This window comes from Lycium barbarum, chromosome 1 (genome assembly GCF_019175385.1).
Source record: "Lycium barbarum isolate Lr01 chromosome 1, ASM1917538v2, whole genome shotgun sequence".
NCBI lineage: Eukaryota > Viridiplantae > Streptophyta > Magnoliopsida > Solanales > Solanaceae > Lycium > Lycium barbarum.
Window position 1 is genome coordinate 141,804,000 of NC_083337.1, and position 11,564 is coordinate 141,815,563.

Below are 11,564 nucleotides of genomic sequence, written 5' to 3' on the forward strand. Positions count from 1 at the left end.
CTTTCATTTATATTTTTTGCGTTGTCTTTTCCTTTTCTTTTATTTTTCCCTTTTCAATAAGTAAAATCACATATATGGTAACAATTCACGATATTAACGCCACTATGTCGGGAGTTAAAAGGAAAGACGTCCAGGTTCAAAGTCTAAATTGAACTACACAATTGCAAATGACTACATTACTTCTTAGTTATAATTTTGTTAATCGCAGTATTTAATTATTAATCAACTTTACTTCTCATCTTGCTTCCTTTTAGTTCTTCAACAGTGTTAATGCTGGCGCTGGAAGGCTTGGAAGAAAATTAAGCCATCCATTTCGTTCATATAACACTATTTTCTTATTAGTTCATGCAAAAAAAAATGGTACACTAATTTTTTTCCTTAATAACAAGTTTTTATAGCCATAAAATGTTATGACATGTTTAGAATCATAAATTTATTCATAACCATATAAATATTAAATATATTTAAGATCACAAATTTAAAAATTCTTCATTTCTAAATCTGACTATATTTTATACTCAACTGTGTATGTTAGAATATTCTTGAACAAAGTAACGTGGTGAAGCCTTCTGATGGGACCAAAATGTTCCCCTGATTACCCTTGGTTCCGTCCTATCCTTTCCTAATTAAAGCACTTTTTCTATTTTAGGCAGTTACATACTTTTATGGTAGGGCTAATTAGTACCTATTAAATACCCTTTGTCATTGCAACTGGAGAAAGGTTTCACATGTGAATTGTCCTTGCAGTATCTTTTGACTCTTCCACTGACAAAGGAAGCCACTAACAATGCTGTAGAAATATATAATTAGTGGAACAAAACAGTAGAGGTTTTGATAGTACTATTGTCACTCTTCTCAAAAAACTTATACTCCCACAGTCCCACCATATTGGTGAGGCAAACGAAATTTAAACTTGGCAAAAACTTGAATTTAAACGCCAAGGTGAATACACCAAAGTACTGAGATTATACATATAGAGAGAGAGACACACACAAAACTTTCATTTCAAAATTGTAGTCTCTTTAATTCTTATTACTACTTAATAATTATTTGTTTCTATATATCTTGTGACACTCATTCTTGTAAAGAATAATACTACACAACACATCAAACGGTCGAAAAGTAAAAGAAGGCCACTTAAGGGCCGAACCCATGTGTAGTGGTCCGAGTGCTCGAGCACCCACTGTCCCGAACCTGAACTATACATTCTTATATAGAAATATTTTAAAATCTGATATATTGTGTCAATAGAACCCACCAGCCAAAAGTTTGGGTGGGTGTTTTTGATTGAGAGCCTGAGTTGAAGGCGCATAGTTGAAGTGTGCGGGCTCGATTCCAAGTGGTTACGCATTATTTTAAGAGCTCCCATCTTCATTTTCTCTGACTTTTTCCCTTCTTTTTCTCTTATACATATACAACTTGTTCTTTAATTTTTATACTTTACTTATTAGCTTTCCTTTTTAGTTTGTTGACTTTTACTTTAGAGCCCGTTTGGATTGGCTTATAAGTTGCTTAAAAGCTGTTTTCAGCTTTTTTGAGTGTTTGGTTAGCCAGCTTAAAGTCATTTTGTGTTTAAAATAAGCTCAAAAAAAATAATTGGGCTCATTTGACTTAGCTTATCTAAAGCAGCTTATAAGCTGAAAACAGCTTATAAGCCAAAAAAAAATAAGTTAGACTACCCCGATTTATTCTTTTTAGCTTATAAGCTGCAAACAGCTTATAGGCATAAGCCCATCCAAACAGGCTCTTAACTTGGTTTCAACTTAAAAGTTCTTATATTTTTTCATTGTTCTTTTTCCCGCTGATTTCTCCTCCTTTTTACTCCAATATATATTCTCTTTTTTTTAACCTTTTTCGTCTATTTTTTTTAAACTTTTTTAAATGTTTTTTCGCTTAACATTTTTTATTATTGTGTTCAAATAGTTCCACTTATATTTTATGATCAGTAGCAATTAGTGGCGGATCCAGAATTTTCACTCATGGGGTTCGAAAAAATAACAAAAGCTAAATATAAAAAATAGCGTTGTTTTTGGAAATTAAACCTAGGACGCTAGTGATAATTTTGAACACCCTGGACCACTTGAGCTAGCCTTTTGTATTTGTTCAAGATATTCAAAGCTATATATATTATATAAAAACACAGAAAATTTACCTTATATATACCCTGTAATTTTTTACCAAGGGTATCAGGTGAACAAAGTCACCACCCTCTAAATTCGCCCTTGGTAGCAACTTTAGTTAATGGAGGTCAGCACTCATGACCATAAAATTCTGAGTGCACCACCACTATTTAAACACTTTGTACTTATCTTAACGATGTCCTTTTATTGAAAAAGCAATATATATCCGTTTTACCATTAAGGAGATATTATATTATTTAATTATTGTTGACTTTCGTTATGCTCCTTTTGCAGGGAGAATATACATAACGTATTGACGAATAATTCACTTTATTTGCTAAAGTGGAACAAAGCCATTAGCTCAACACCACCTGCGTATCTATTCAACCAAAACATTCTTTGAATCTTTAAAGTTCCAACTATATAAAAGGTAAAGTGAAAAAGAGACCAAGGGCAGACACGACTTCCTGACCATTTTGTCTAAACAAAATCGGTAGTAGCCAGAGACGGACCCAGAATTTTAAGACGGCGGGGCACCATTATCTTAACATAAACGCCAACTAAAATTTTAATGGCAACTGAGGGATAATACCGTGTCGGACCGATCACTAATAGCGTAGCAGTAGCGAAAATACAAGTATATAGGTCAAATATGGATAATAAATAAAATTTAACACAGTGAAGCAAATGAAAGAGAGAGCTCAGTGGCTAAGGTTGTGCAACATGCAGTGACAGTGCAGGTTCAAATCTGGGCGAGCTCATTTAACGCTTATTGTTTTCCTAAAAATAGGCTCAAAAAATAATTAAAAGTGACATTCGGATTCCATTCGAGGTGACATGTAAAGGAAGCAGCTGTTGCAACCAATGTGCCCCAAAGACACTTTCATTTTTTAGAGTGCACAATTAAATATATACTAATTTCTCAAGATATATACACAAATATATACATAATTTTTTCCGAAGGGTGGGTGTGCATGTGCAGTCCCACCCTTCTACTTGGGTCCTCCTCTGATTGTAGCTAGTCTTTTTTGAGTTGAAATATTATGTGTTATTTCTAAGAACATAAACAATGGAGTATATAGTTTGGCGTATGAAGTATTTCGCATTTAGACAGGGTGTGAACAAGAATCACACCTTAAATAGGTATTTACAAAGGTAGTTTGGTTTTATTTTTTTGGTATTTTTTGTTTAAAAATAAAATATAATCATTATTTGAAGGTTTTTAATATTAAAAATCAAAATCTAATCAAACTAAAAAAAATGTCTATTGGTTCCTTTGATTTGGTTCGATTTTTTGGTTTCTCGTGAATACCTCAATAGGCAACCTACTGAGAAAAGCATCCGTATGACTGAATTCACAATTCGAATTTATAACTATAGGCCACACAAAATAACTTTACCTTTAGTCCAAAGTTTCCCCAGAAGTATGCAGTTGTTGGACCTTGCATGTTTTGATGATTGACAAAATGAATGAACTAGGTCGATTGATACATGTTTCATCTTAGAGTCCAGATGTTGCGGCAAAACTCTTGGATTAAAGTAATTTGGAGATATGAACTTAGCGGATAGGATCTAGGAGTCTTTGAAATAATTATCTAGGATAAACTTCGGACTCTCGTGAAGCATATCAAGTCGTGTGATAGCAAAGAGATTGCCTCCATCTCAAATACTATTTCTCCTCATGGGCTTTATCAAGTAACGTGTTTGTGACCGACTAGATTGCTACTCACAAGTTGCTACATATATGCAAATCTTCTACTGAAGAAGGTCACACACTCACATAGAGTGACAAGGAGAAATCGAGCAAATAAGCAATAACAATATTTGAGAAACTTCTAATTGGCTACTCAAGTGTGACCTGATACAAAGGACCATATTGAAGAACATGTTTCGTAGTGTAATGCTCTACAGTCTTCAAGTGTAGTATTTTGTATTAGGATTGTTTATCGAGTTGTACCTTTTCAACTTTTTTAGAAGTATTGTAATAGGTATAAACAATTGTCAAATTCAGCTCCAAGTTGAGGGCAACTCGGAGGGGACTCAATAGCCTAGGTAGATTGTTGTAATATGAATTTGTTGAGGTTCACACTTTTAGTGGAGTTTGGGACAAATCCTGTAGAGGTGTAGGTCGTGGTTTTTCACCCTTGTGAGCAGGATGTTTTCCACTTAAAAATATTGTGTTGTTACTTTTCTATTTATCATTATTCTGCAAACTGAACTTAGGGACAAATAAAATAACCTGATCCATCATCTAGAGGAAAATCAGACATACCTCAATTCCCCTCTTGTGCTATTTAGTCGTGCAAAATATCAGCAGCAGTTGTTAAGAAACTTTACTACATCAAAAGCTCTTCTTTATGACAGGTCATATTGGAGCAAAAGGAAGGAGTTTTGAAGGGAAAGGTGGTCACGGTATTGTTTAAGTAATTTGACATGATACAAGCTGTTTGTTGGGATTAAAATGTTGAATGTCCAAAAGTGCAAATCCCTTTGTTTATAAGAGACTAGACAAGTATAAATAATTCTGAGATAAAAATTTCGTACTGGCTTATCTCTTGTTTGATTATGAATATTGGAATATAAGTTATATCGGGATTAGAAATAGTATCGGGATAAGTATAGATGATGGAATAATAGTATAGGGATTAGTTATTCCTAAATAAAACAACGAAAATAACAAAAATATCTCTGAGGTCCCTCAAACCTTTTTTCTACTAAATAAGACAAAGGGTATTTTTGTAATAATAACTTCTTCTTAGAAATTATGCAATGCGTGGTGTTTTTAATCAAACAAACTAAACAATCAATAAAAAATAAAATTAGAATAATTAATTCCAACATAACTTTTCTTCAAACCAAACGACCCCTTAAAATGAGCTTTAGTTGCTGAGGTGTGCCCAATGGGAGATTTGCACGATTTCCCTTATTCGGGGGTGGTCTTTAATTTTCGCCCTTCGCCTAAAGTATCTTGAGGTTCTGATTTGAATCCCAGCTCAGTAAAAACAAAATCACAAGGTAGAATTTCGTAGCAAAATTAGGCCTATTCGGCCAAAAGTTAGGCGTTAAGAAAGCAGAATTTTCGCGAAGCCTTGCACTTGCCTTGCGATTTTATTTTTAACTGAGCGGAGATTCAAATTCAAAACCTCGGTATATTTTTGGCCACTTTTGTAAATGAAGAGAAAAAAATTAAAGACTAGCGCCTTTGAAGGAAATCCGTGCAAAAAAAAAAAAAAAGGGCCAATGACCGAATGGACAAGTTAGTCATTTTTTTGCACGGATTGCCCTTCTTTTGGGGTGGTCTTTAAATTTTGCCCCTCATATTTGTGTTCTTTAAGTTTTGCCCTTCGCTTGGATACCTGAGGTTCTGGGTTCGAACCCCCGCTCAGGCATAAAATAAGAAAATAATTTCACAAGGCAGGGCTGGGGGGAGTGTATGCCGGATCCGGCATACAATCCTTAAGGAAAAACTAAAGTTATGCCGGAGGGGGCAGACTTTGCCTTGAGACATATACTTTTTTTTTTTACTTTTCAAGGCAAACTTTTAATTATGCCTTAAGGAAAAGTTCTGCCTTATGATGCATACTTTTGGTTATGCCTTAATTAAAAGTCTGCCCCATAAGGCATAGTTCCTTAAGGAAAAGTTTTGCCCCATAAGGCATAACTAAACTATGCCTTGAGGAAAAGTTATGCCCCCTCCGGCATAACTTTAGTTTTTCCTTAAGGACTTTATGCCGGATCCGGCATACACTCCCTCCAGCCCTGCTTTGCGAAATTATTTTTTTTATTTTATGCCTGAGCGAGGGTTCGAACCCAGCACCTCAGGTATCCAAGCTAAGAGCAAAACTTAAAGACTACAAATATGAGGGGCAAAATTTAAAGACCGCAAATATGAGGGGCAAAATTTAAAGATCACCCCAAAAGAAGGCCCAAGTTAGTTTGGTATGATTAGGCTAGGAACTTAATTTTGCAACTTCTAGAATTGAGAATTTTTAGCCCAGCCCTAATTACGCCACTGACCTCAAGGGATGGGCTAAAGCCTGTCCATGAACGAACACTTCAAAAGAGAAACAAAAAGGATCATATATACCACTTGTATTATTGAAAGGGAAAAGGACACTGTGTGTTCACTCAGCCAAACTAATCCCACATTTAATTACTGTTTGGGCTTAATTTCATTAGGTGTCCATTCGGTCCAAATTAATGCCAAAAAATGGTCGGTCGGCCCAAAATAATGTCAAGGCTGGCCGGCCCAACAACTTAGGCGTTAAAAGAAAAAAAAGTCGCCACTAAAGGGCTGCTACAGCATATATACATATGTTGGAATTATATATACACTTTATATACAAGAATTATACATTTTATATACATATGCTAGAATAAATCATACATTTGTTATAAATAAATTATACGTTAATTATACATTTATTATACACATATAGACAATAATGATATGATACTTATTTTTAACATATACAATAGTAATACATATTATATACCACAATGATACGGTTTCTATAATACATTTTTTATACATATGGTACACTTTTTATACAAGACTGATACAATTTATATACATATGCTGGAATTATATATACACTTTCTATACAAAAATGATACATATTATATACAAAAATGATACAATTTTATATTCTTTATAGGGCAGTTGCACTGTGCTGATACACATTATATACACAAATGATATATATTATATACAAAAATGATACATACCTTAGTGATTCGTATTTTATACAGTTTCTATACATTATAGTTAGGTACTGATACATATTTTATACACAAAAGACACATGTTATATATAAAAATTGCCTCAAACATTTTTGTGTTTGGGTTTTTATTTGAAAATTGTCTTATTTAAGTTTTGGCTAATGGATGAGATTAGTTTAATTGCTACATTTTGGGTTTGAGAAAACTTGGGCTACATGGTGGGATTATTTATGGCCGACCGGCGATATATGTCCTTTTCCCTTATTGAAAATGGTCAAATATACCCCTCGTTATACTTTGGGTCCAAATATACCTTATGCCATTATATTATTAGATTAAATATACTCCTTTTCTGTTTAATTTGTTTAAGATGGACATCCAATCTTACGTGACACTGACATTTGATAAGGTGGATGTCCCGTGGCATGTCACTTCAGCACTCCTAATCCATTTTACCCTTCCCCTTTATTTATTTTTCCACCATTAAAATTTATTTTCCCTCCACCATCATTGCCACTGCATACCGGCACCCTCCCATCCCTCTAAATACTAAGAAGAAAGGGGAAAAGGAAAGAATAGAACATATGAAAAAGAATACTAAAAAGTACCTACACCTTAAAAAAAAACTTCCAAGATAAAGGAAATTAACCCCAATACTTCACTAGGGATTCCCGGAGTAAAAATGTATGATACATTTGTTAAAGAAGTATTATGCTGCTCCTTCTAGTTTTACAAAAGAACGGGTCTATTTTTACAACGTTGTCACTTTCTGTCAGTTCAATGTAAACCCGTCAACCGGTTCGATTTAACCGGTTAAAACCGGTAACCGGACCGGTAAAATCGGAACCGGAACCGGAATCGGTAGAACCGGTTAACCGGTTCCGGTTAACCGTTTAATTATTACCGGTCCGGTTCCGATTTTTTTGAAACCGGAACCGGTTAAACCGGTAAAATCGGAACCGGACCAGTTAAACCGGTTAAACCGGTGAAATAAAAAAAATTAAATTATAGCCGTTGGGCGTTGGGCCTTTGTCCGTTAATGGACCGTTGGCAACGGTCCATTTGCAAAAATGGCCGTTGCCAAACGGTCATAAAATTAATTTTTGGCCCCCCAATCCCCCAAACTTTTTTTTTAACACTTTAACCCATCACCCACCCCTATATAAACCCTTCTTCATTTTCATTTTAATTCACACCAATTCACTCTCCTCTTTCTCTCAAATCTCAATCTCTCAATTATAGTTACTTTGCAATAATTAGCCACTTTATATTTCTCTCAAATAAATATTACAAAGTCTTATTATAGTTTCAACTTTCAATTATTAATTTTGCAATTATAATATTGTTGGTGGAGTTGGTGATTTTGCAACAATCCGAAGTAGCTTTGGTGGATTTGCAATTTTAACCGCCTTCACTTTGTTGGAAATTAATCCGGCAATTTGGTACCTTCGTTCCAACTCTATCTTTATTTTTCGCAATTTAATTTACGCAATTTAATTCTAGCAATTTATTTTTCGCAATTTAATTCTAGCAATTTAATTTGTTGTAATTTATTTTCTTGTGATTTATTTGATTGTGATTTAAATTAATTCTATTTAATAATGTCAAAGAGATTAAGATGTGGTGCCGGTAGTAGTAGTGGTATTGTTAGGGGTGGGCTTAATGAGGAAACATTTGTGGAAGAAACACCTAATTTAGGTATTGATGTTGATGGAAATAATCCATTTTTAGGTCATGAGGCAATGCAACAACATTTTACCGACACTTTTAATGAAGATGATGATGATGATGAAACACAACCCCCCGAAAATCCCATAGGAGATACATGTCCTGCACAATCACATATACAAGACAAACCGCCTAGAACTCGTAAGCCAACAGATAAAGTTTGGAAATTTATGACTAAGAATAGGGAAAACCAATCAGCTACATGTACCGTATGTGGACAAGTATTTAGTTTTAAGCAAGGAACTGGTAAGGATGGTGGAACAGGTACACTAAATGGTCATATGAGAAGCAAACATATGGATGTTTGGGGAGAGCAAACGGGTTCAAATGTGGGGGGTATTCAAATGACGATAGACCCACGAATCGGTAGAAATTTTAAGTATGACAAGAAAAAAGAGCGTGTAGAAATAGCTAAAATGGTAGCTTATGATTGTTTACCATTTTCCTTTCCCTCGGGTTTGGGGTTTGTTACTTACATTCAACGTTGTTATAATCCGTTATTTGAGGGTATTCCTAGAAGTACTTGTAGAGCCGATGTTATAGATTTGTTTAAAAAATATAGATTTTATTTGCGCCATGTATTTAATTCTTTAAATTGTAATGTTTGTCTTACCGCTGATTTGGGTCTTAGTCTTAACAAGTTAGATTTTTTTACTATTACATGTCATTGGGTTGATGACAACTGGGTTATGCAAAAAAGAATTATAACTTTTTTATATGATGAAGGAAAAGGTCGTCACGATGGAAAATTTTTAGCGGATTCAATGTCTACTATTATGAGATTTTTTAACATTTATAGAAAAACACTTTGTATTGCTTTAGATAATGTTTCTAATAATACAAAGGCGATAGGTCTTACAAAAAGAGAACTAAACCCTCTGCTAAGAAATATTTTTCATGTAAGATGTAGTTGTCACATTTTAAACTTAATTGTTAAAGATGGTCTTGTGCATTTTGAAGATTCTGTTCAAAAAGTTAAAGATGCGGTTGCGTTTCTTTTTTGTAATGCTAATAGGGGAAGAATTAGAGATTTTAAGAATGCTTGTGTGGAAAATAACTTTAGACCTAGAAAAATTCAAGTAGAAATTGAGATTAGGTGGAACTACACTTACATTATGCTACAACAAGCATATGAGTATAGGATTCCCATACAACAAGTCCACAACAAATATAATACTGATAGTGATGATTGGTTAATTTTTTTGCATTGGGAAGATGTTAAAGAATGTGTTGAACTCTTAGAAATTTTTTATAATGCAACTCTTGTTTTTTCTAGACAATTTTATCCCACGGTAACCGGAATTTTAGCCTACTTAGTGTAAATAGCTAGAGTTTTACAAGAGTATAAATATAAACTCGGTTATCAAGTGGCTATTTTTGAAATGATAATCAAATTTAAGAAGTATTTTTTTCCCATCCCAACTTTATTTATATTGGGTTCTCTTTTAAATCCTTGTTTAAAAGTTTCTTATACTAAAAATTTGGTTAGTCAAATTTATACATTTTTAGAAATTGAAGAGGGAGTTCAACCATCTTTAGCTGAAGCCGAACTCGCTATTGATGATGAGTTTAGAAATTTTTTTACTCATTATTCTAGTTTTGAAGAACGTGCTACACCCGTTGCTCCACGCCCTACTACTTCTCAGAGTAGCAAAAAGGGCTTGTCGGGTTTAAAAGTTTTACATTCACAGCCAACTTCTTCTTGTACTGCAAACTTTGATGAATATAACTTTTATTTGATGCAGCCAAATGTAGATATCAAGGAACTGGATGACTTGAACGTCTTAGCATGGTGGAAGAAGTACAAGGCAAGTTATCCGATACTTTCAAGAATGGCTCGAGATATCCTTACGGTTCAAGTATCAACTGTGGCTTCGGAGAGCGCATTTAGCCAAGGAAGATAGCAAATTGGAGACCATAGACATTCATTATCCGGCTTTAGCTTGCAATTACTAGTGTGCATTCGCGATTGGATAAGATCGGAGCGACGCAACCAAAACTTAGAAGCGGAGGAAGGCGAAGAGGAAGAAATTGAAGATTTGATAGCTAGTGGACCGGACCAAATGGAAGACTTTGAAGATATTTCCATGACCGAATATGATATGGGGGAAATTAACGAAATGATTCAAAATTGGTGATTTTATTATTCTACTATTTCTGTACAACTCATGTATTATTTGCAAGTTAAAAAAAACTACAACTTGCAAATAAATGTTATTCAAGAATGAATAAAATATATGGCTCATTGAGCTTTCTTCTATTTACTTGTGTTCATATTAAAAATAAAAACTAGAAAGTTATATTCTTACTATATTTTAGGTATATATATATGTATACGTATATACGAATTTATAAACTTAGAAAAAAATTAAGCTATAAATAACATAAGTTATAAGTATATATAGTATATAACTTAAACACACACACACACACACACACACACACACACACACACACACACACACACACACATATATATATATATATATATATATATATATAAGTTATATAACCTAAGTATATTGATATATATACGTATATTCTTACTATATTTTAGGTATATGTAGTATAACACTATAACTTAAGCATATAACTTAATATATATATATATATATATATATGTATACACGTATATTCTGTATTGCTGACTTGCTGTTAGCCTGTTAGTCAGTAAATATTTAAACTTTACTTATAAACTTGTATAACATATGTAAATATACCTACAATATACTAATAAATACTATAATATATATATATATATAATACAAAAAACAAAAACCAAAAAAGATTTTGGAGACTTTGAACCGGACCGGTTCCCTAACCGGTTACCGGTCCGGTTCCCTAACCGGTTACCGGTCCGGTTCCCTAACCGGTTACCGGTCCGGTTCCGGTTAAACCGGTTAACGAGCATAGTTCAATGGATGTTATTGTCTTTCCTGTTGAAAACATTAAACTTGTTAACATTATTGAACTTGTTCACATAATATTTAATTT